This window comes from Chiloscyllium punctatum, chromosome 22 (assembly GCF_047496795.1).
Source record: "Chiloscyllium punctatum isolate Juve2018m chromosome 22, sChiPun1.3, whole genome shotgun sequence".
NCBI classification, from domain to species: Eukaryota; Metazoa; Chordata; class Chondrichthyes; order Orectolobiformes; family Hemiscylliidae; genus Chiloscyllium; species Chiloscyllium punctatum.
Window position 1 is genome coordinate 81,688,325 of NC_092760.1, and position 24,008 is coordinate 81,712,332.

Sequence of the window (24,008 nt, forward strand, 5' to 3'; positions counted from 1 at the left end):
CATGGGACCTCTCTAAGGCAGGGAAATATCAGCTTGTGCTGATCTCCAATCACAATTCCCTCTCTCTGTGGCGTATAATCTCTCTCTTTACAAGATGCATTTGTATGAGTCGCACACCAGCTTCAGAGTATCTGATTCTATCAGCCACATTTTCTTGTACTCTCCTGATATTAGATTCAATACATTGCCAGTAGGAAGACAGTATAATCTTGAGAGATAATCAAACCATTTGGGGAGCTAGTGTCAAACTAGTGACTTAATTTTGAAGGGTCAGTATAAATCAAGTGCTTTGATTGATTTGCTGAACATGTTTTTCACACGTTGAATCACTGAATACAAAAGCAAGCTGGTAAAGATTTATCTGCTAAGGCCACTGAAAAATTGCTTGCTGTTTTGAAACCCATTCTGGAAAAGAGATGAGAACTATAGAATATGGGCAATGAGATTCACAAGTACGATGCCAGGGCTAGCTTCAATGAAGGTTAAGGAAGAATTTTTTTCACAATTGTAAAAGTTATAAATGTTCTGATGGCAAACATTAAAAGATATCTGTACTTTGTCCTGATTAGTAATGGGAACAGAAGTAGAGTGTAAGAAAACTTTAACTGTGCGAGACATTATTCTGAGTATCCATTGAATTGCAAGTTGTTCCGTTAGAACATGTATTTCGTTAACGTGAATTCACTGCAATGTGATTGACAAAATGGGGACACTGTTCCTAAAGCATGAACTTTTAAAACGTGTGTTGACTGTAACATGATTACATCCCCCAACACCTTAAGTACTATTTCTAAAGTGCGATTTCTCTATGCGGTATTGCATAAGAACACAACCATTGTGTTACAGAAGAACTACCTGTATTGTCAATATGAACATGTGAGGCAGAACTTAAAGAAAAATGTCAAGAAATACTGAAAAATAGCAAATTGAATGAAAGTAGTTAGCTCTTGTGGCCCACCCACTAATTAAGGCAAACATTTTGGATTTATTGGCATTTAGTTACTAAGGTCAAGATGAAGATTGAAGAACTAGGATATGTTGAAGCATAGATTTGGCCAATTTGGCACAACAAAGCCAAAATAATATTGTCTAATGTCATGCTTCCATGTTCCTCTCACACTCAAAATGGTGATTACATTAACTGTGAGGTGAGTAAGTTACTTCATGTCATTTTTAGCACAATCCTGACACACAGAGGGTGTCAATCTTATTTATGGTCACGAAACTCTATCCCTGAGCAAGATCTTCTTATATATCAATTTCATACTCAGAAGGTACAAAGTTTGGGTCACCGAGATGATAAGGAGGTGCCAATGTTAGACTGGTGTGGACAAAGCTAAAAGTCACACAACGCCAGGTTATAGCCCAACAGGTTTATTTGAAGATATTAGCTTTCAGAGGATTGCTCCTTCATCAGGTAGATAGTGGGGCAGGATCATAAGACAAAATAATTTATAGCACAAGATCATAGTGTCATGCAACTGATACGATATATTGAACAGCAATCTAGGTGTGTTATGATCCTGCCCCACTAGCTACCTGATGAAGCAGCAGCACTTGGAAAGGTAGAACTTCCAAATAAACCTGTTGGACTATAATCTAGTGTTGTGTGATCTTTATCTGGATCACAGAGAGTCAGTGGTTAAAAGTCAGTCCAATCTCTGGGTTCAATATTCAAGTTTTAAGATAGTGTCTGCTGAGATGATGCAAAGTTTTTACCATTTCATTTGAAGCCTGTCAGAGGATTCTGCATGCAAATACTACTGCATTCTTGTTGGTCTAATCACTTTTAGTGGACAATAGATTGTTGGGATACATACTGTTCCTTGAAGACTATCTGAGAAATAATGGAAGATTTTGGATATGCTGTGCATTGAGAAGCATTACCATGTCATTTTTTGGAACTGAAGCCAACAGTTTAATGTATGCTGTAAGCTACCTTCTGTTTTTACTAGAAGTCAAGTTACTTTTGAGAAGAAGATAAACATAAATGTCAAGGAGATAAAAGATGAGGTATATGGCCATAAGTACAGAATTAAAAAGTAACTTTGAGTGCATTAGGTGGTCCATGTTGATTGTTGCTTAGCAACCCTCTCTGTTATTAGGGTACTGCTGTAGCTGATTAGATTAGATTACTTACAGTGTGGAAACAGGCCCTTCGGCCCAACAAGTCCACACCGCCCCACCGAAGCGTAACCCACCCATACCCCTAAATCTACATCTACATCTACATCTACCCCTTACCTAACACTACGGGCAATTTAGCATGGCCAATTCACCTGGCCGGCACATCTTTGGACTGTGGGAGGAAACCAGAGCACCCGGAGGAAACCCACGCAGACACGGGGAGAATGTGCAAACTCCACACAGTCAGTCGCCTGAGGCAGGAATTGAACCCGGGTCTCCGGCGCTGTGAGGCAGTAGTGCTAACCACTGTGCCACCGTGCCGCCCACAAGAATGATACCTGGACTCAGGAGTTAAGTTACACAGATGAGACCTGTTTTCTTTTAGAATTGAGAAAGTTAAAGAGTGATCTGCTGATGTTATCAGGGAATAAAGGAGACATTTCAATTAGATTCTCTATAGTATGGAAACAGGCCCAACAGGTCCACACCAACCCTCTGAAGGCTAACCCACCCCAACCCTACATTTACCCCATCTAAAGCTACAGGCAATTTAGCATGGCTAATTCACCTGATCTGCACATCTTTGGAGTGTGGGAGGAAACCCATGCAGACACAGGGAGAATGTGCGGTGGTGTTCCCATGTGTCTACTGCCCTTGGCCTTCTAGATGGAAGTGGTCATGGGTTTGGAAAGTGTTATTTGAGGATCTTTGGTGAATTTCTGCAGTGCATCTTGTAGGTAGCACACACTGTTGCTGCTGAGCGTCAGTGGTGCAGGGAGTGGATTCTTGTGGATACAGTGGCAATCAAATGGGCAGCTTTGTTCTGGATGGTGTCAGGTTTCTTGAGTACTGTTAGGGCTGCATTCATCCAGGCAAGTGGGCAGTTCCATCACACTCCTGCCCTGTACCCTGTAGAAGATGGACAGGCTTTGGGGAGTCAGGAGGTGGGTTACTCGCCGCAGTATTCCTAGCCTCTGACCTGCTCTTGTAGCCACTGTGTTTATGTGATGAGTCTAGTTAAGTTTCTGATCAATGATAACCCGCAGGATTTTGTTAATGGGAGATTCAGTGATGGTAATACCATTGAATATCAAGGGGCTGTGGTTAGACTGTCTCTTGTTGGTGATGGTCATAGCTTGGCATTTGTGTGGCATGAATGTTACAATCCACTTGTCAGCCCAAGCCTGGATACTGTCTGGATCTTGTTGCATTTGGACACAGACTGCTTCAGTGTCTGAGGAGTCACGGATAGTGCTGAACATTATGCGATCATTAGCGCACATCCTCCCTTCTGTCCTTATGGTGGAGGGAAGGTCATCGATGATGCAGCTGAAGATTATTGGACCTAGGCCACTACCCTGAGGAACTCCTGCAGTAATCTCCTGGAGCTGAGATGACTGACCTCCAATAACCACAACCATCTTCCTCTGTGTCAGGTATGGGTATAACCACCAGAGAATTATCCCCTGACTCCCATTGGTTCTAGTTTTGCTAAGGTTCCTTGATGCCACATTCTGTTGAATACAGCCTTGATGTCAATTGATGGCTTTTTTTTGTTTTTGCTAATATTGCAAGAAAGAAGCGATTGTCAATTTTGGTACTTGAATTAACACAAACAATAATGCTCAAATGGTCAAGTTATGAGGCTTGATCATCAACAAAATTCCTCCAATCACAGTTGCAACAGACACTTTGGGAGTGTGGTGGCATTGTGGCAATGTTAAGGGAGTAGTAATCCTGAATCACTGCCTCATGTTTTAGTGACTTTGTCCAAACTGCAACCGGTGAAATTTCAATTCAACAAAAATCAGAAAATAAATGCTAGCCTAATGGTAACCATGCAACTACTGTCAGTTGTTGTAAAAATAAACACTTGGTTCACTTATGTCCTTTAGGGAAGGAAATCTACCATCCTCACCAAGTCTGGCCTATATGCAACACCATAGCAATATGCTTGACACTTATTTGCCCTCTGAGCAAATAGGAATGGGCAATAAATATTGGCCAGTCAGTGATACTCACATCCCATGAACAATTTTAAAAAGACACATATGTGGTTGATTATTCAAGGGTTATCTTGGAAAAATGTGTTGCAATTCTGTTGCTGTTTCTCTTTCATTTGTGCTCTTGCTTGAGGACAGAAATTATTGCACAGTGTACTTTCTTGATATAACCAGTGTTATTTGATATTGTTGGATGGTCCCCTTGATACTAATGATGTGATTTATCTCTGGTTCGGGGAGGTAGGAAGCGAAGACTCTAAATCTCCCTCCTGATTAGACTTAGTGTCAGTGATGCTAGTCACATTGAATTTCATGATTTGCCTCAGTTTATGTTGCTGCTCCTGTGGATTTTGTTAAGAAGCCATGACCTGCACAGCAGAAGTCAAAGCAGGAAGGCAAATACTTTGATAGAAATATTACAAAAAGGATAAAATATTGTTGGATGTGGTCATTGTACCATATCGAAATTGAGGGAACACATTACACACAATAACAAGCTCAATCAGGTTAGATAAGAGAGCAGAGATAATTACAGAGCAACGAAGTAAGATAAGAAGCTACTAGTTTGGAGCACAGTACATGAAGATTTGAAACATGTCCTGTGATAAATATAGCAAGCTTAGCAGGAAGGATTTCCCTATCCTCATGTATGTATCGAGTGTCGATTATTTATTTTTATTTCAGATAGAATCATAGAGTCTTACAGCACAGAATCAGACCCTTCGGTTCAAACAGTCCATGCCAAATATAATCCCAAACTAAACTAGTCACACCCACCTATGCTTGGCCCATATTCCTCCCAAGATTTCTTATTCATGTATTTATCCAAAGTCTTTTAAATGTTGTAGCTGTACTCGCACCTAACACTCTTCTTCTGGAAGATCATTCCACGCACCAACCACTCTCTTGTTAAAAAGTTGCCCCTCAAAACCTTTTAAAACCTTTCTCCTCTACCTTAAAAATATGCCTCCTTGGAATCCCCCACCGTAGGAAAAAAAGGTCACCTGCCATTCACCTTATCTATACTCCTCATGATTTTATAAATCTTGACTGGTCACCTCTCCACCTCCTACACTTCCAGTGAAAATAGTCCCAGACATAGGCATCACTGCCAAGGCCAACACGTGATGCCCATCTCTAACTGACTTTGAACTCAGTGCTTTGTTAATGCCATTTCAGAGAACCGTAAAGATTACGCATTGCATTGCGTAATGTGTCATGTGATAATCTATAAATTAAAAGATAAGTCAGATGAATCTCAGTGACCATTCAACAGCTCCTTTGTTCCTCTGATAATGTACTGTGAAAATATTCTCATTTCCTTTCACGTTATATGAAGCTAACACAGGAAAAACATTTATGCTTGCTGTAGTGATTGTAAGGAGGTCAGCCAGGTGGACCTCATAGAATATGAGTTCCCTGATTGGGGCTGTTAACCTGGTGCAATCAGGGAGCCCTGGCTGACAGATACAAACAGGAGTGTTAGAGTTTCTGTTCACTCTGAGAGCTGACTCTGAGGAAGCCAAGCCAGTGTCAAGTCCTATGCATGTGTAAATAAAGGGTGACTTAGTGATGGGATAGTGGCCTCTGTGGAGTTATTCCATCTGTTTTAGTGGTTTATCCATGATGCTGTGACATTATTACCTAAAATGTAAACTTCAGTCACTTCAGTGCCGTTAGTTTTGAAGCATTCAATTTGGAATGTTTCATTTGTAATTTTCTTTGTTGAAAACATTTAGGTGGAATGCTGCAATGTGGGTTCCTTCTCTTCTCTTGGCAAGTAGGGGATTGATGCAGATAAGCCTTGTAGAAAGCAACTTTTTGTTTTGTCATTGTGCCTTTGAAAATGTACATCTAAGGCAAAGTATAATAACATTTCATCAGACAACTGACAGTGTGTAGGAGTTTGAGCTGGCAGAAAAGAAATTCCAAACCAGTTGAGTAGTTCTGTGGATTCGCATTGCTATTTAAGAGTTATATATCTTATCTTTCATCTTCTAGGGGTTACTCTTGCCAGAAAAGAACCTTGTTCATTTTTTTGTTTGCTCTGGACCCTGGTTTGTTTTGATGACCGCTTCCTTCCTACGTACATGCATAAAGATAGACAAAGAAGGAGCAGGAGTTAGCCATTTACACTTTTGAATCTGCTCTGCCATTCAGTAGGATCATGGCTAATCCGATTATTCCACATTCTTGCTAATCCCCATTAATCTTTAATCCCCTTACTTCCATCGCTTTTGAAGAAGAAAAGTCTAATGCTGCCAGCACTCCAAAGGAAAATAATTTCTTTTTTGTTGTCTTAAATGTACCCATCTCTATGGGCACCCCAGACCTCCTTATTTTTAAACAGTAATCTCCAATTCCAGTTATGCCCTTTTCACACCTACCATGTCAAAACTCCAAAGGATCTTATACAGTTTGTCAATCTGGCATTCTGAGAGAAAGTGACCATGGCAGTTGCTGGAGAGTCAGAGTCGAAAAGTTCAGGACGTGGTTCTGGGAAGAGGAGATGACCCAGGGAGTGCATTGGGAGAGAGACTGGCTGAGATCTGGCATTCTGGCCCAGGTGTATGTCTCTTTCCTGGACATTGGCACCATTGGCAAGGCAGCATTATTACTCATGCCTCCTTGGGCTCGAAGAGTTCGGTGCATTGTTTGAACATTGCAGGGCAATGTTGGGATTGCAGATCCCCTTCCCGGAGAAAGATCGATGAGTCTGTTGGACTTCTCTGAAAATTCAAAAACTTCCACTGTCATTATTTTTCATCTGCTGCTATCCCACAAAGTGTTGGATCGATTGTGTTCACTTTCACAAGGCATGGTGAGACTTGAACTTAGGACCTCAGGCTTCACTAAGCCATTACTATAACCATTGCCTATTGAACTCTGATCTGACATAATTCCTGCTGACAGGATCTTAGTAATGACTACTGGGAGTTCATAGGATCAAGTGAATGAATTTAAAGCTGGAAAGTTTGCTACAAATGAATAGGTTGCTGTGTACATTAGAATCAACACATTTTTTCGTAGGAAGTGCCTGAACAATGCTTTGTGGCAAAATTATATTTTCACCTCCAGCTGATGCAAAAGCTTCACTGGCTTGTATCCATGGATCTTGATGTCAATTTTCAGTTTCCTGGGTTTAGCTTGGTTGGAAAAAGTCAGTTGGAAACAAAAACTGGTGAAGAACAGCCTCAGAACTTCTGTGGATTGCCAGTTTAGGTGCTGAAGTCCTTGAACACATCTGAATGTCCACCAACAAATTATAAACAAAATCATGCGCTCTGAGCACTGTTGACAATGATTGCCAATTCTTAATTGTCTTGGGGAATGTGGTGGTGAGCTCCATTCTTGAACCACTGCAGTCTTTGGGGTGTGGGAATAGAAGGGAGTTCCAGTATTTTGACCCAACATCAGTTGAGGAACGGTGATGCAAGGTGGTGAGTGGCTTGGAGAGAACATTCAGAGGGTGGTGTTCCCAACTATCTGCTGCCTTGGTCAATCTGCATGGTAGGGGCTGTGTGTTTGAAAAGTTGCTGTCAAAGGGTCCTTGGTGAGTTACTGCACTCCATTTAATGAATGGTGCATCACTGTGGGTCAGCAGGGAAGGTACTGAATATTTAAGGGAATGGAGAGGATGAAGAGCAGTAGTTGCTTCATCCAGGATAACCTTGAGATCTCAAATGTTGCTTGAGTTGTACTTTCCCTGGAAGTGGGGAATATTCCAGCACGGTCCTGATATAGATGGTGAATAGGCTTTGGAAAGTCAGGGTCGGAGTTTTTTTTCACAGGATTCCCAGCCTCTGACTCATCCATGTAGCCACAGTATTTATTTACCCACAGTGGTTCATTTTCTGTTCAATGGTAAATCTCAGGAGGTTGATGATGGGAGATTCAGTGAGAGTAATGTCATTTAATATCACAGGGAGGCTTTTGGATTCTCTTTTGTTTGGCACTGGAATAGTACAAGTCACTTACTAGCCAAAGCCTGAATTGCTGTGCAGGGCCTGTTGCAAGTGGACATGGACAGTATCTAAGGAGTTGCAAAAGGTGTTGAACATTGTGCAATCATCGTCGAGCATCCCACTTCTGACCGTATGATGGAGAGAAGGTCATAGGTGAAGCTGCTGATGATGGTTGGGCCTTGGACACTACCCTGAGGAACTGCTGCAGAGATGTCTTGGAGCTGAGGTTATTAATCTCCAACAATCACAGGCATGTTCTTTTGTGAACTGCATGAGACCAAAGAGTACAAAGTGTTTTTTTTGGCAGATTCTCATTTACTTCAATTTTCATGGAACCTTGATGCTGTAATGTCTCACTTCTGTGCTGAATTGTCCACTTAGATTATGTAGAAAGCTTCTCCCCAGTCCCAACCCCCTCCCAATTTTCTCTCCACCCCCAGGCTCCCAACCACATTCCTGATGAAGGGCTCTAATGTCCGAAACATCAATTTTCCTGCTCCTTGGATGCTGCCTGACCTGCTGTGCTTTTCCAGCAACACAATCTCAACACTTAGATTATGCACTGAAAATAAAATCAGAAATTGCTGGAGAAACTCAGCAGGTCTGGCAGCAGCTGTGGAGAGAAAAGCAGATGCCAGGTTTGAGGTCTAATGACCCTTCCTCAGAACTATTAGCAACTAAGAAAAGCTTGTGTACATGCTGAAGACAGGAAGTGTGAGAGTTTTGGGGGCGGGAGTGGAAAAGGAATCCATAATAAGTGAAGTTGGAAGCCACAGAAGGAGAACAGTAGCCAGGCAAATAATGGGATGGATAATAGTCAACCAGGGAAGGAGAAAAGCTGAGAATAGGAACCATTATTGGGTGAGAATGGGGCAGCTGTGCTGAAACCGCCCTGTGATGACGGGGGGTGTAGGAGTAGGTAAAGGACATGGGAGAAGGTGTTCAGACTGAAAATTAGCAAACTTGATCTTGAGTCCGGAAGGCTGCAGAGTCCCCAAGTGGAAAATGAGATGCTTTTCTTCCAGCTTGTGCTGAATTTCACTGGACCACTGCAGGGCCGCATGATGGTGGGACAGGCAATTTGGAAGCTGACCAAGAAGAGAAAATACAAACCATGAGCTAAACTGGGACTCAGCTATTAATCTGCTAATTAGATGATATTTGCAGGAACTGCATATATAAAAATCGGAAATGCCCGTGGTATCATTCAGTTAGTGCCCCAGGTTATAATACTCACTGTCATTAATCATTGAAACTGATAGGCATCTCTGAAGTTTGCAAAAAGACATGCAAATCATAAAGTTACTGTCAGGTATTCCATCCTTCTGTTTACTCCCATGGTAGGCAGTCAGCAGTAGATTCCCATATAGATGAGAACTACTCTGTTATATGTTAGTTTCTATGCAAAAAACCTCATTCACTACCACCTGATGAAGGAGCGTCGCTCCGAAAGCTAGTGTGCTTCCAATTAAACCTGTTGGACTATAACCTGGTGTTGTGTGATTTTTAACTTCATTCAACAAAGTGTGACATTTGCAGGCTTTGTACAGAAAACGAGTAATTGTTGTATCAAGGAGCGCCCAGTAAAACTGAAGTCAATGGAAATTAGGCAAAAAAATGTCAGTCCACTGTTTGGGGTCACACCCATTGCAAAGTAACGTGATGTTCAAGGTTAATCATCTCAGTGCCAGGTCATCTCTGTAGGTCATTTGTGAGGTAGTGTCCTAGCCCAGACATCTTCAGCTGCTTCATCAATGATATTCGCTCCATTATAAGGTCAGAACTGGGTATGATTGCAGTTTATTACACATAATTCATCACTATTCACAACACAGTCACAGAATCCCTGCAATGTGGAAACAGGTCACCCAGCCCTACAAGTCCACACTGAGCCCCCAAACAACATCCCACCCAGACCCACCCCCTCACCTTATCACTGTAACCCTGCATTTCCCTTGGCCAATGTACCTAACCTACACACCCCTGGTCACTATGGGAAATTTAGCATGGCCAATCCACCTCTTTGGAGTGTGGGAGGAAACTGGAGCACCCGGAGGAAACCCACGCAGGAAGGGAGAGAATGTGCAAACTTCACACAGACGGTTGTCTGAGTATGGAATTGAACCTGGGTCCCTGGATCTGTGAGGTAGGAGGGCTAACCACTGAACCACCGTGCCGTCCTCATATGCTAACATAGTTGAGAGGCTTCAAAAGAGAATCTTTTGACATGCAACCACATTGCCATCTTGAAATGCCCCATTATCTATATCCTGGCAGTAACCATTGATGTGAAACTGAACTGGATCAGCCACACAAATGCCGTAGCTACAAGAGCAAGTTTGGGACCAGAAATCCTGCAGTGGGTAATCACCTCCTGACTTTCCAAAGCCTGTCAAGCATCTTCAAGGCATAAGTCAGGAGTAGGATGGGATACTCCTCACTCACCTAGATGAGTACTGGTCCAAAAACAATCAAGAAGTTTCCTTAGCCACCAGGATACCTGAACACCAACTGGCCATCAAAAGACATGACCCACTGTCACTAGTTTCTATACATACAGACAAAGAAAGACACCACTTTGGGAGAATATACACATCATAGGAGAGGCGAAACAAAGACACACATGAGAATTCTTAGAGGCATTGCATTCTAACCAGAACTCTATCAATAAACACATGATTTAGACCCTGTCTACCTTGCTTTGAAAGGAAAATAAAAACTGGAAATGACATCAGCCACTTTAGGAAACCAAGACCTAGAAATAGAGAGGTGGGACATATCAGCAGCACTTCACCGGACACTCTCACTGATGATATTACCTAGTATGGTAGTGAAAGGTCTGAAAGCAAACCTTCCAGCTCAGCAAGCTAACTTACATAGTTATCATCAACCTGAGCTACAAATCTTCTCAAAAATCACTAAGAGGTTTCCTATTTGATAGGCACTACATCCACAAACATTCACTCCCTCCATCACAGGATGCTCAATAGCAGCAGTGTGCATGATCTACAAGCTACCGAAACTCACCAAAGCTCCTTAAACAGACCTTCCAAACTCACAATCATTATTGTCTAACAGGACAAGGGCAGCAGACACATGGGAATGTCACCACGTACAAGTTCCCTTCCAAGCCACTCACCATCCTGGCTCATTCCTCCACAATTGCCAAGTCAAAATCCTGGCACTCTCTCCCCCTAACAATTGAGGGGGTACCTACACCAAGTGGACTGGAGAGGTTCAGACATGAACTTATCATCATCTTCTCAAAGACAATTAGGATTGGGAAGGAAAAGTTGGCCCAGCAAGCATCGCCCACATCCCTTGAATTAATTGAAAAAACCTGAAAAACAATACAAATATCTCCCCTTGTTTTTAAAGTTTATGATGCATCAGAGTCTACCTCATTTCCATTTTTATAGCACAATCATTTACTTTGCCCTTTAAGTATTCTAATTAAAAGAAAAGTAATCAGTGCACCCTCCTTTCTGATGTGCTGCCTTTGAGAATGTTTCATTTTGCTGCTTACCCAACATGATGACATCATCATGGCTGGATATCTGGAGACTCTCTTAAGCTGTCGTTTGATTCAAATTTGCTTAGAGACAAAAAAAAACTGTAGATGCTGGAATCCAAGGTTGACAAGCAGGAGGCTGAAAGAATACACCAAGCCAGGCAGCACCAGGAGGTGCTGAAGAAGGGTTACACTCAAAACATTGACTTCTCCACCTCCTGATGCTGCCTGGCTTGGTGTGTTCTTCCAACCTCCTGGCTTGTCTACCTTTGATTCAAACTGACATTCAGAAAGGAACAATGCTTGGATCTTTGAGGTCAATGGAGAGTGCCATCATTTCAGCACTGACAGTGAAACCTGGACGCATGGAGCTTTTATTCCCAACTTAAAGATGAAATCCACACACAGTCATAGAGTCATACAGCTGTACAGCATGGAAACTGACCTTTAGTGTACAGGGTTTTGATGAGACCAGATCTGGAAGACTTCATGCAGTTTTGTCTCCATATTTAAGGAAGGATACGTTTGCATTAGAAGTGGTGCAGTGAAGCCTCACTAACTTGGTCTGACAAGTGAGGAGTTGCCGACTGATAAGAGGGTGGGTAAATTAGGTTTATATTCTCTGTAATTTAGAAGAATGAGATGCTATCTCACTGAAGTGGACAAGATTTTGCAGGGGCTTGATAGGGCAGATGGTCTGAAGTTGTTTTCATGGATTCGCAAATCTGAAATACTGGAGATGAATCTCAGGATAAGGTGTTAATCATTTTGGTCTGAGATAAGGAAAAATGACTTCACACAAAGGTTTGTGAATCTTGGAGTTCTCTCCCTGAGAAGACATGATTGCTCCATTGTTGAATGTATTTAAGATGGAAACCTGCAGATTTTCAGTGCATGGGAACATTGAGGGTCAAGGCAAGTGGTGAGGAAAATGATGTGCAGACCGAGATCAGTCATGATTGTATTGAAGTCTGGAACAGGCTCCACTGGGTACATTGGTCTACTTCAACTCCTGCTTTTGATGTGTTCATAAAAGTCCTCTTGAGAGTAAGAGGCAGTTTGCTATTTGGTGAACCCAGTGTTTTGTTCACAAGAAGATTTTATTACGGTATGATTTATCTAAATGTAATAACCTTAAATATGGTACCTCCCCATTTAGGTCATGGTATTGAAAAATGTTAAGATGTAACAAGTGGAATTTTCATGAAATATGTTGTGAATAAGCTAAGGAATTCTATTTAGTCTTGCTGCTTATACTGCCTCAAACATTGCCTTTTTAAAACTTCAGTCTTAGTTTTTGATGTTATGTGGATAACCATTGGTATGGCATTTGACATACCTGTGATATGCATGCATTAATAAAATAGACATTACCTCGTGAATACAAGCCTCCTCTTCCATATTTGGAAATAAAAATAATTATCCATCTACGCAGTTGGGTATTGATTAATGAAGGATGGTGTTAATGAGTTCAACTATCTTATTTTTCAAATCAAACATTTGCTTCAAAAGGCTGTTTGTCTAGCCAGAAATTTGTAAATTTATTGCATGATACATTGTACTCACATAACCATGTTAGGCAAGGTAATGCCCAATGGCATTTAGGAATTTAAATCATTTCAGGTTTCATTAAAACAAACACATTTGGAATCTTTGACAATCTTAGAAAATGCCAAAGTATAAAAATCACCAGGTGAGATGATATGACCCCAAAACATAGCAATGTGCATATGAGGTCAAAACAAACATGGAGTACTTGAGCATCATACAAATCAGGGACATTTCAGTTTCAAACATTACACTCATAAATTATGCATTATCCTCATTAAATATAACTGTACTGGACATTTATTAAAGCCACCTTTGGAGTACTGCATTCAATTCTGGTCTCCAAGGAACTTGAAAGGGTTCAGAAAGGATTTACAAGGATGTTGCCAGGGTCAGAGAGTTTGAGCTACAGGGAGACGTTGAACAGGCTGGGGCTGTTTTCCCTGGAGTGTTGGAGACTGAGAGGTGACCTTATAGAGGTTTATAAAATCATGAGGGGTATGGATAGGGTAAACAAACAAGGTCTTATCCCCAGAGTAGGGGAGTTCAAAACTAAAGGGCATAGGTTTAAGCAGAGAGGGGAAAGATTTAAAAGGGACCTAAGGGGCAACTTTATCACGCAGAGGGTGGTGCGTGTATGGAATGAAATACTAGAGGAGGTGGTGCACGCTGGTACAATTACAACATTTAGAAGGAATCTGGATGGGTATATGAATAGAAAGGGTTTAGAGGAATATGGGCCAAGTGCTGGCAAATGGGACTAGATTAGGTTAGGATATCTGGTCGTCATGGATGAGTTGTAACTAAAGGTCTGTTTCCATACTGTGCATCTCTATGACTCTATGACCATGTGTGAATTTCCTCTATAAAATGAGTCAGTGGGGAATAAACACTCTATTCATCCAGGTTTCACTGTCAATGCTGAAGTGATGGCACTTTCTATTGACTTCAAAAGAAATTTCTCTCAAAGATCCAAAGGTTGCTCTTTTTGTTTAGCTGCAACAGAATTGTTTTATTCTCTTTTTTATTCCTTGGAATAAGAGCAAGCATGCTGAATCATCCTGGGGAATACCACTGAGCAGAAACTGAACAGAACTATCCATATCATTATTGCGACTGCAACAGCAAGTCAGAGGCTAGGCTTTCTGCAGTCAGTAACCCAACATCCTGACTTTCCAAAGTTTGACAACCACCCACAAGGCAGAAATCAGGAGCGTAGTGGAAAATTCCCTGCTTGCTTGGATGAGGGCAACTCCAACAACCTTCCAGGATCAAACAGCCTTAGACATGGGAGTAACAATGGGCACCATTATCAAGATGCCTTGCAAAAATTCACCAAGTCTCTGTCGACAGCACCTTCCAAACCCACAACCACTTCCATCTAGAATGACAAAGGCAGCAGCCACACGGGAACACCATCACTTGCAATCTGCCCTCCAAGGCACCCACCATCCTGACTTGGAGATATATCACCAAAGTCACTACGTCAAAATCCTGTAATTCCCATTTTTATGGCATTGTGAAGGTATGTAAACCAATTGGGTATAGCAGGTCAAGAAGACAGCTCACCATCACCTTCACATAAAAAATAAATGCTGCCCATCCAGTGAAACACACATTAACTGAACAAATAACTTTAAAAATTATCTCCTATTTGCTTGTTACATGTGCAGGCTAAATACCTGAGATTCTTGTTGAAACACACCAATGTCTCTTCAATCATCAACATGTATATGTTTTGGAAAAAGGTCTCTGAACCTGAAATGTTAACTCTGATGTCTCTCCGCAGATGCTTCCAGATCCGCTGAGATTTTCGAGCAATTTCTGTTTTTGTTTCAGATTTCTAGCATTTGTTGTTGATTTGTTTTTTTTGTCAACATTTATAACTCTCACACCTTTAAGAAAAGGTCTGCTTTTTGGCCTTTTGCCCAAAGTGAATAACTTCACACCTCCCTACATCATATTTCATTCGCTATCCCATTGCCCAATCACTTAACATCCCTTTACAGTTTATATGTATCCATCCCACAACATACCTTTTCATCTATCTTTATATCATCAGCAAACTTAGATACATTACTTTCTGCCCCTCAACCCAAGTCATGAATGTGAATTGTAAATAACTGAGGCACCAGCACCGATCCTTGCAAAGCTCCAGTTTGAATATACCTTTCTTTATGGACACTCTTTACTTCTTGCCTGACAATCAATCTTCTTTTCAAGCTGATATTGCCCCTAATTCTGTGAACCCTTAGTTTACTGATTTGCATTTTGTGTGCCCCAGATATATTACATCGCTTGATCCTCCTTTATTCATCTTAAGTATTGTGATAGTTGCATAATATCTATTTTGAGGAGAACTTTTTAATAGAAAAATGCATTTTAATTGACAGTTCTTTGAAAATCTGGTTTGTGGTTTTTTAAATGGTCAAGAAGTCACCATGAACCTTAAATTAAAACAGCCTTTACAAGACATCATATTGTTTTAGCGGAACAACAAACAGCTCACTTGGGGATTAGTGGCGTATTTTCTGACTTGTGTTTTATGATCCTTAGTATGAGTGAGGGGCCTACAAACTGCTTTATTCAGAGCGAAGAGGTCACAACAACAGTCCATAACAATACTTGTTCTGAGATAACTTTACCCTTTGTCAATTCCACAACCCACTTCTCCAGAAAACTTTCAAAAATTTTTTTTCTGCAGAATTCATGTTAAAATATTGATGCTCAGCAGATAGTCTGTGACATTCATAAAATTAGTACATAGGTGTACTTTATATTTCTTCAAATGTTTTCCCACTTTGGTGTGTCAAAGTGCATAGTTTAATCAAATGCAACATTTCTGATACGAATTTCTTTCATTTTAAAATCTAAATCAATTGTGTTGTTGCTTAGAGAAAGAGATAAAAGGTTGTAGATAATGATCAATTATTTGTTCAAGCTGTCCCAACAATATTACAACACTGGAATCCAATCACTAACATGGAAAATTGCCTAGACATGTCCTATCCAGAAAGAAAACAAGCCAAATCCAATCCAGCCAGTTATTGCCCCATCAGTCAACTCTCAAACATCAGTAAAGTAACAGAAAGTATTGGCTAAAGTGTGGTCATTTGGCACTTACTCAACTCTTAATAATGTGCTCACTAATGGTCAATTTAGATTCTGTCAGTGCAATTTGGTTCCAGGCCTCATGACAGCTTTAGTACAAATAAGGGACAAAAGAGCTGAATCTTAGAGATGAGTGAAGGATAATTGCCATTTCCATCCAGGCAATATTGGTCTGAATGTGGCATCAAGGAGCTGGAGCAAAATTGATGACAATGGAAATCATGAGGAAACCGCCTCGCTGTTTGAACTTAAAAAATTAAACCAGAATGAAGGAGGACAGTCATGGCTTTATAGACAATCAAGTCAAATATTTTAGAGACATCTCAATAGGTAAATGAATGGGAAGGGTTTAGAGGGATATGGGCCAAATGCTGGCAAACGGGACGAGATTAATTTAGGATATCTAGTTGGCATGGACGTGTTGGACCAAAGGGTCTGCTTCCGTGCTGTATATTTCTATGATTCTATGACCTCAGCCCCAGCATATTGTTGTGGAAGTTATCCAGGGTAATGTCTTACACTCTTCATGGAATGCCCTGCCAGTAGCAGTGGTGGACTCTCCCTCTTTATGGGCATTTAAACGGCCATTGGATAGGCATATGGAGGATAGTGGGGTAGTGTAGGTTAGGTGGGCTTGGATCATCGAGGGCCAAAGGGCCTGTACTGCGCTGTATTGTTCTATGTTCTATGTTCAATCACCTTTTGCTGTTTCAGTAGTCTTCCCTCCAACATATGGTCAAAAGTGAGATCTTCACTGATGGTTGTACAGTGTTCCATATCAATCAGAATCCTTCAGATAGTAAAGCTGTCCGGCTGGCAAAGTCTTGGGCTCATAAGTGACAAATAACATTTGCAAGTGCCAATCAATGACCATTTTCAACAAGAATTAAACTAACCCTTTTCTCTTTACAATCACAGCTGGGTTCATCATCATCACTGTCTGGGGGAGTACCATTGACTAGAAACGTAATTGGATCAGCTAGTGGCTCCAATAGCTGGTCAGGAACTACTATTCTACAGGAAGTAACTCACCTCCTGACTCCTCAAAGATTATGTACTATCTGGGAGGCACAATTCACAGGTGTGATGGAGTATTCTCAGCTGGATGAATGCAGCTCCAACAACACTTAGTAAGCTCAATACCATCCAAAGGAAAGGAGTAGTTGGTACTGCATCTACCATCTTAATCATTCATTTCATTCATTACCAGTGCACAACAGCAGTACAGTCCCTTTACAAGATGCAGTGCAGCAATTTGCCACATCTGTTTTGACAGTGACTTGCAAATCTGTAACCTTCACCATCATGAAGGACGAGGTCACCAGGCACATGAAAACATTACCTGCAACTCCGTGCCCTGCAAATCTTACAACAGTCTGCCTCAGAACGATGTTGCTTTTCTGTGGCTTTCATGTTGAGTTAATATCCTAGAACTCCCTCCCTAACATCACAGTTGGTGAGCTTGCAACATGTAGACAACAGGAGTTCAATAACACAAATCGAAACAACCTTCTCAAATGGGTAGCAAATGCTGGCCATACTTAGACATTTATATCTCATAAACACATTTTTAAAAATCCCACATATTGTTGCAGGTAGCAGCATATGATCCTCTCCATCAGAGGGTTGTCAGTGGATACAAGCTCTACCTCGGAAGCTGAGCATATCTAAACTGATGGCTCAATGCAATACTTGGCCCGTAGAATATTGCCTTTCGAGAAAGCAATAAGCAGTGACTCTATACCTGTCTGTTTAACTAAATGTAAAAGATCCCTTGACATTAATTGTGGAGCTGTCACTGCCAACACCACTGCCTCAAATTAATTCATTATTTGTTTCAATTGCTGCTGTTCAGTATTTGCTGCACACAAATTGATAGATTTGTCTTCATACCAGTAACCATTTTAAAGTAATTAATTGACCTGGAGGATGAGATGAACCACAGTCCACTGACAAATTCTCAGCTCAAATTCACCTTTACGAAGATTCCACATCTGTGCACATTTCCTTGTGATCGTTCAAATGTAATAATCTTATTTATGGAATTATTGGCATGTAACCATGGTAATATTGTTTTGTTGTAAACACTTAAGCATCAACTTTGTGATTCAGATAGTACAGGTGTTGAAACAGGGCTGTCATAGAATCTGGCAAATATAAATTACAGGTGGAGGGGCTCTGTTCTGAGCTCATACAAAAGACATTTGTAACCTGCAACCTAGTCCATAACAGGACCAAGGACAAGGGCGTAAATAGGAGTGAGATCCTGGAGACAGCAAGGAAAAAGATTAGCAAGCAGGGCCTCAAAGCCTCCAAGTTACTCCCTGCATCATGCACTAGTGCAAGCAGATATAGGAAGATGCAGCAAGCCAGCACACAGTTTAAGGTGGTACAGGAGGAAGAGCTTTAGGTTTTTGAGACATTGAAACAGCTGTTTGGGGCATTGGAGCTATGCCATTTGGAAAGGTTGCACGTCAACAGTGGCAGGAGCACTGTTTACACTGGGCCCTATGGTCAGGCTTCAGAGAAAGATTTAAATTAACTTAATAAGGGATTTGGAACCAGGATGCAGCATTAAGAAGGAGAATCAAGATGCTAAAAGGATTGGCAGAGAAAGATAGCACAGGAGTTTAAAAAACATGCGAAGTATTAGAGAGGGTCAGAGTAAGAAGGAATGAATTAAGAATTACATTTAGCTTCTAAAGCCTCTATGTGGATATACAGAGAATGATGAATAAGATTGAAAATCTGCAACTACAGATGGATGTTATGATGATATTAGAAACCTTACTCAAAGAAGGTGCCCTTGGGAAATGCCTGAGCATTCTTTATATTGTTAAAGGTGCTGAATAAATGCAAATTATTATTATGTTTAAGTTTCTTTCCCACTTTTATTGGACTGTTTACAAAGCAAAATAAGGACATTATCTTAAACCTGTGTAATTATATTTAATAGTGTTGGTGTTGTGTGATCCTTCATTAAAGCAAAACATCAAAACAGAAATTTCTTGAAAAGCATTTTTTTGTTTAAAACATAACCTGCTACCTCAGAGAAATTTTAAATTGTGGCACCACATGTAAATTATTACAAATGGATAAAGTTACCTCAATCCAAAAGAGAAAATGTTGGAAAATCTCAGCAGGTCTGACAGCATCTGTAAGGAGAGAAAAGAGCTGACATTTCGAGTCTAACTGACCCTTTGTCAAAGCTAAAAAAAGGGAGAAATAGAGAGGTATTTATACTAGGCTGAGAGAAGGCGAGTCGTGGCTCCAGAAGCAAAGGTAGCAATAAAGAGGTGATAATGACAGGTGCATGGAGAGATTATAGGGAGATTAGGAGCTGTGAATGACCAAGGCTGAAGCCAGTGCTATGTGACAAAATATGTGGGGGATGGGTGAAGCAGAGGCAAAATGGAAAACAGGGGAGAAGGGTAACAAATGGGGAAGAGGAGAGGAAAAAGGTGATGAGAGAGTGGGGAGCGAGAGAAAGAGAGACAATCAAGAAATAAGAGGTACAGAACAGGGAAAAGAAACATTAAAAAAGATAAATAAAATAAATGAAATAGAATTATGGAGCAGAATGAAAACAGAGGGGTCGAGATGGGATAATCATCTGAAGTTGTTGAATTCAGTGTTGACACTGGCAGGCTGTAACGTGCCTAGTCAGAAGATGAGATGTGGGCGGCACGGTGGCACAGTGGTTAGCACTGTTGCCTCACAGCGCCAGAGACCTGGGTTCAATTCCCGCCTCAGGCGACTGACTGTGTGGAGTTTGCACGTTCTCCCCGTGTCTGTGTGGGTTTCCTCCGGGTGCTCCGGTTTCCTCCCACAGTCCAAAGATGTGCAGGTCAGGTGAATTGGCCATGCTAAAATGCCCGTAGTGTTAGGTAAGGGGTAGATGTAGGAGCCGCGCTTCGGCGGGTCGGTGTGGACTTGTTTGGCCGAAGGGCCTGTTTCCACACTGTAATGTAATTTAAAAATAAATGAGATGCTGATCTTCCAGTTTGAGCTTCACTGGAACATTGCAGCAGGCCAAGGACAGACATGTGGGCATGGGAGCAGGATTGTGTGTTGAAGTGGCAAGCCACGGGAAGGTCCGGGACCTGATTGCGTACAGACTGAAGGTGCTCAGCAAAGTGATCACCCAGTCGGCGTTTTGTCTCTCTGATAGAGAGGAGACCACATTGGGAGCAACGAATGCAATCGACCAAATTGAAAGAGATACAAGTGAAATGCTGCTAAATCTGAAATGAGTATTTGGGGCCTTGGATGGTGAGCATGGAAGAGGTAAAGGGACAGATGTTGCACCTTCTGCGATTGCATGTGAAGGTGCCGTGTTAGGTGTGATGGAGGAGGGGACTAGGTTGTCCCTGAGGGAACAATCTCTGCGGAATGCAGACAGGGGGAGGGAAGGGAAGATGTGTTTAGTGGTGGTGTCATGTTGGAGTTGGCGAAAATGGCGGAGGATTATTCTTTGCATGTGAAGGCTGGTGGGGTGAAAGGTGAGAACAAGAGGGACCCTGTCCTTGTTCTGGGAGGGGAGGGAGGGGGTGAGGGTCATGGCACGGGAGATGGACCGCACGCTGTCGAGAGCCCTGTCAACAACTGTAGGTGGGAAGCCGCGGTTGGAGAAGAAGGAGCACATATTAAGAGCACCACTTTGGAAAGTGGCCTCATTGGAACAAATGCAGTGGGGGCGATGGAGCTGAGAGAAAGGAATAGAGTCCTTACAGGACGTAGGGTGAGAAGAGCTGTAGTCCAGGTAGCTGTGGGAGTCAGTGGGCTTGTAATGGATATTAGTGGATAGAACATTGCCGGAAATGGAGACAGAAAGATCAAGGAAAGGAAGGCAAGTGTTGGAGATGGACCAGGTGAAGGTGATGGAGGGATGGAAACTGGAAGCGAAGTTTATGAATTTTTCCAGGTCAGGACGAGGGGAACATGAAGCTGCACTGAAATAGTCGTCGATGTGCCAATAAAGCAGTTGTGGGAGGGGACCCAGGCAGGCCGGGAACAAGAAATGTTCCACATACCCCATGAAAAGGCAGGCATAGCTAGGACCCATGCAAATATCCATTGCTACAGCTTTGATTTGGAGAAAATGGGATGATTTGAAGGAGAAGTTGTAGAGAGAGAGAACAAGTTCAGCCAGGCAGAGGAGAGTGGTGGTGGATGGAGATTGTTCGGGCCTCTTTTCGAGAAAGAAGCGAAGAGCTTTCAAGCCGTCTTGGTGTGGGATGGAGGTGTAAAGAGATTGCACATCCATGGTGAATAGAAGTTGGTTAGGGTCTGTGAATTTTTCTCTCCTTACAGACCTGCTGAGATTTTCCAGCATTTTCTCTTTTGGTTTCAGATTCCAGCATCTGCAGTAATTTGCTTTTATCCAAAGTTAACTCAACGCTCGACAGTGTAGAATCATTAGTCACCTGAAGATCTAAAATCTAAGATTACTCCTAGATTTGCTCTCTTACTAGTATTTTTCTGGAGGCTATTAAAGATGTCTTTCTTGTAACATCTACACTGTAATTCAAGAGTTCGTTGTGGTGTGTCTTACTTTTTCAAATTCCAGATATATATGCTCTGTATGGACACACTGTGAATGTGTTGCAGAAGCTTAGAAAGAAATATATAGAAGAAGCAATAATGTTCACTACATTAGAAGCATACATTTTAAAAATATTAATCACCAATGAGGTTGTTAGTTCCTAAGACTGCTGTGTCATACATCTTCTGTATCTTTCTTGCTCAGCTTCTGCAACACATTGACAATATGTCTCTATATATAGCATATGTGTATGGAGTTTAAAAAAGTGAGACACACTACAACAGACTCTTGAATTACAGTGTACATGTTACAAAAAAAACATCTTTAATATCCCCCAGAAAAATACTATGAAGAGAGCAAATCTAAGAGTAATGTTAGATTTCAGACCTTCAGGTAATTAATGCTATTGATCCTATACTGCCCAGCATTGAGGTAACTTTACCCATTTGTAATAATTTGCATCTGGCGCCACAACTTAAAATTTCTATGATGTAGCAGGTTCTGTGCCTTTGTACACGGCAGAACTCAAATTAAACAGGGGTAGCAGGCAGATTCTCTCCTGAAAGCCCCCCAAAACATCAGAGAAAAACCAATCATAGTAGTGACCAATCAAATCAAAGCCAGCCCTGTAAATAGAATCAACAGAACTTGTGATGAGCTCCTCCACCAATCACAGGTCAATCTTCATCACATTTGCTGCTGTTAGACTTGGCAACAAATGCACAGAAGCTAGCCATTGGAGGAGCAGCAAGCAGACAGCTAAGTGAGATAGAATGTGCACAGATCAGCCTTTTTTCTGGGGACAGGGAGGAGGAAGGAAGGGAATCTGAATGCCTTTTGCTGGGGCCAGGGAAACTGACTGCCAGGGCCTAAAGAATATTGAGAACTGTACCTTTACTCCGGGCATGTGCAAAAAGGAACAATGTCATATTAACATCAGGTCACAAGGAACTAGAGCCTGGATCTCAGAGCTCCAGTCAAGATGTCCTCTCTTTTATACTAAACGTTCAATAAAGTTTGTTGCTGTCCCCTCAAGTGTGTACAACCCACATTACTATATGGTGGCAGCGATGATTAGACTCTCAGAACTGCAAGCAGACAATATGTTTCTGAAGTAAAGCTCAGTGAAGGCAGACCATGGGGTGAACTCAGTAAGGTCAGCACAGAAGTGTGGAAAATGGCCAAACTGAAACTCAGTGCTTGTAGAAACAAAAAGAGAAGTTGCTGGAAAAGCTCAGTAGGTCTGTCAGCATCTGTGCAGAGAAGTCAAAGTTAATGTTTCGGGTCCAGTGGCCCTTCCTCAGAATGGACTTCAAGGCACACCTAGACATTGAACTGTAAAGCAGAAACATAAATGTGATATTGCCCATGACGGATACATGGTCAGTTTCAGAAAAAAACTGAGACATATTCCAGAAATATAACTACTTGCAGAGATAGACAAAAAAAAAGCACTCAGAAAATATACTTTCAATGACTCAAAGAAATAGGGCATGGTCCAAGCCTAGCAGTGGGAATGCAATCCAGCCAGGTTTATATAGAATCAGAGTATAATGAGAGATTGCAATAAGGCTGCAGCTTCAGTGCAGGAAGTTAAATACAGGTCACAGAAATCTACAGGACTCCTAATGTCAAGCGATGTACAGTTATGGAATGAGTTCTTCCTGAGAAATGTGACATGCAGAACGTAGGAAATTAACATTCTTTATGTTACAGGTGAGCAGGATGAATTTTGGGACACAGAAATAAAATAATAGGAAAAAACTACATTCAAATTAGATATTGGAGCTGAGGTACCAAACTTTTCTGCCAACTTTAGCAAGACTTCTTTGTTTTAATAATCCATTCTCTTTGAAATAAAAATCACTCTACTTGCCTTCCCAATTACCTGTTGAACTTGGGGGTGCTGTGGTGGGGCGATTTATAAAACTTTTCACTGTATTTTAATTGTAAAAGTACACATGACAATAAATTTCTATTCTATTATAACTTTTATGCTAGCTTTTTGTGAATTATGCATGAGAACACCTAGATCCCTCTGAGCTGTCACTGTCTGCAGTCTTTCTCCATTCAAATAATACTCAGCTCCTCTATTCTTCTTGCCAAAGTACATAACCTCACACTTTCACATATATTCCATCTGTCAAGTGTTTGCTCACCACTTAATCTATCCATATATCTCTGTAGACTTTTTGTAT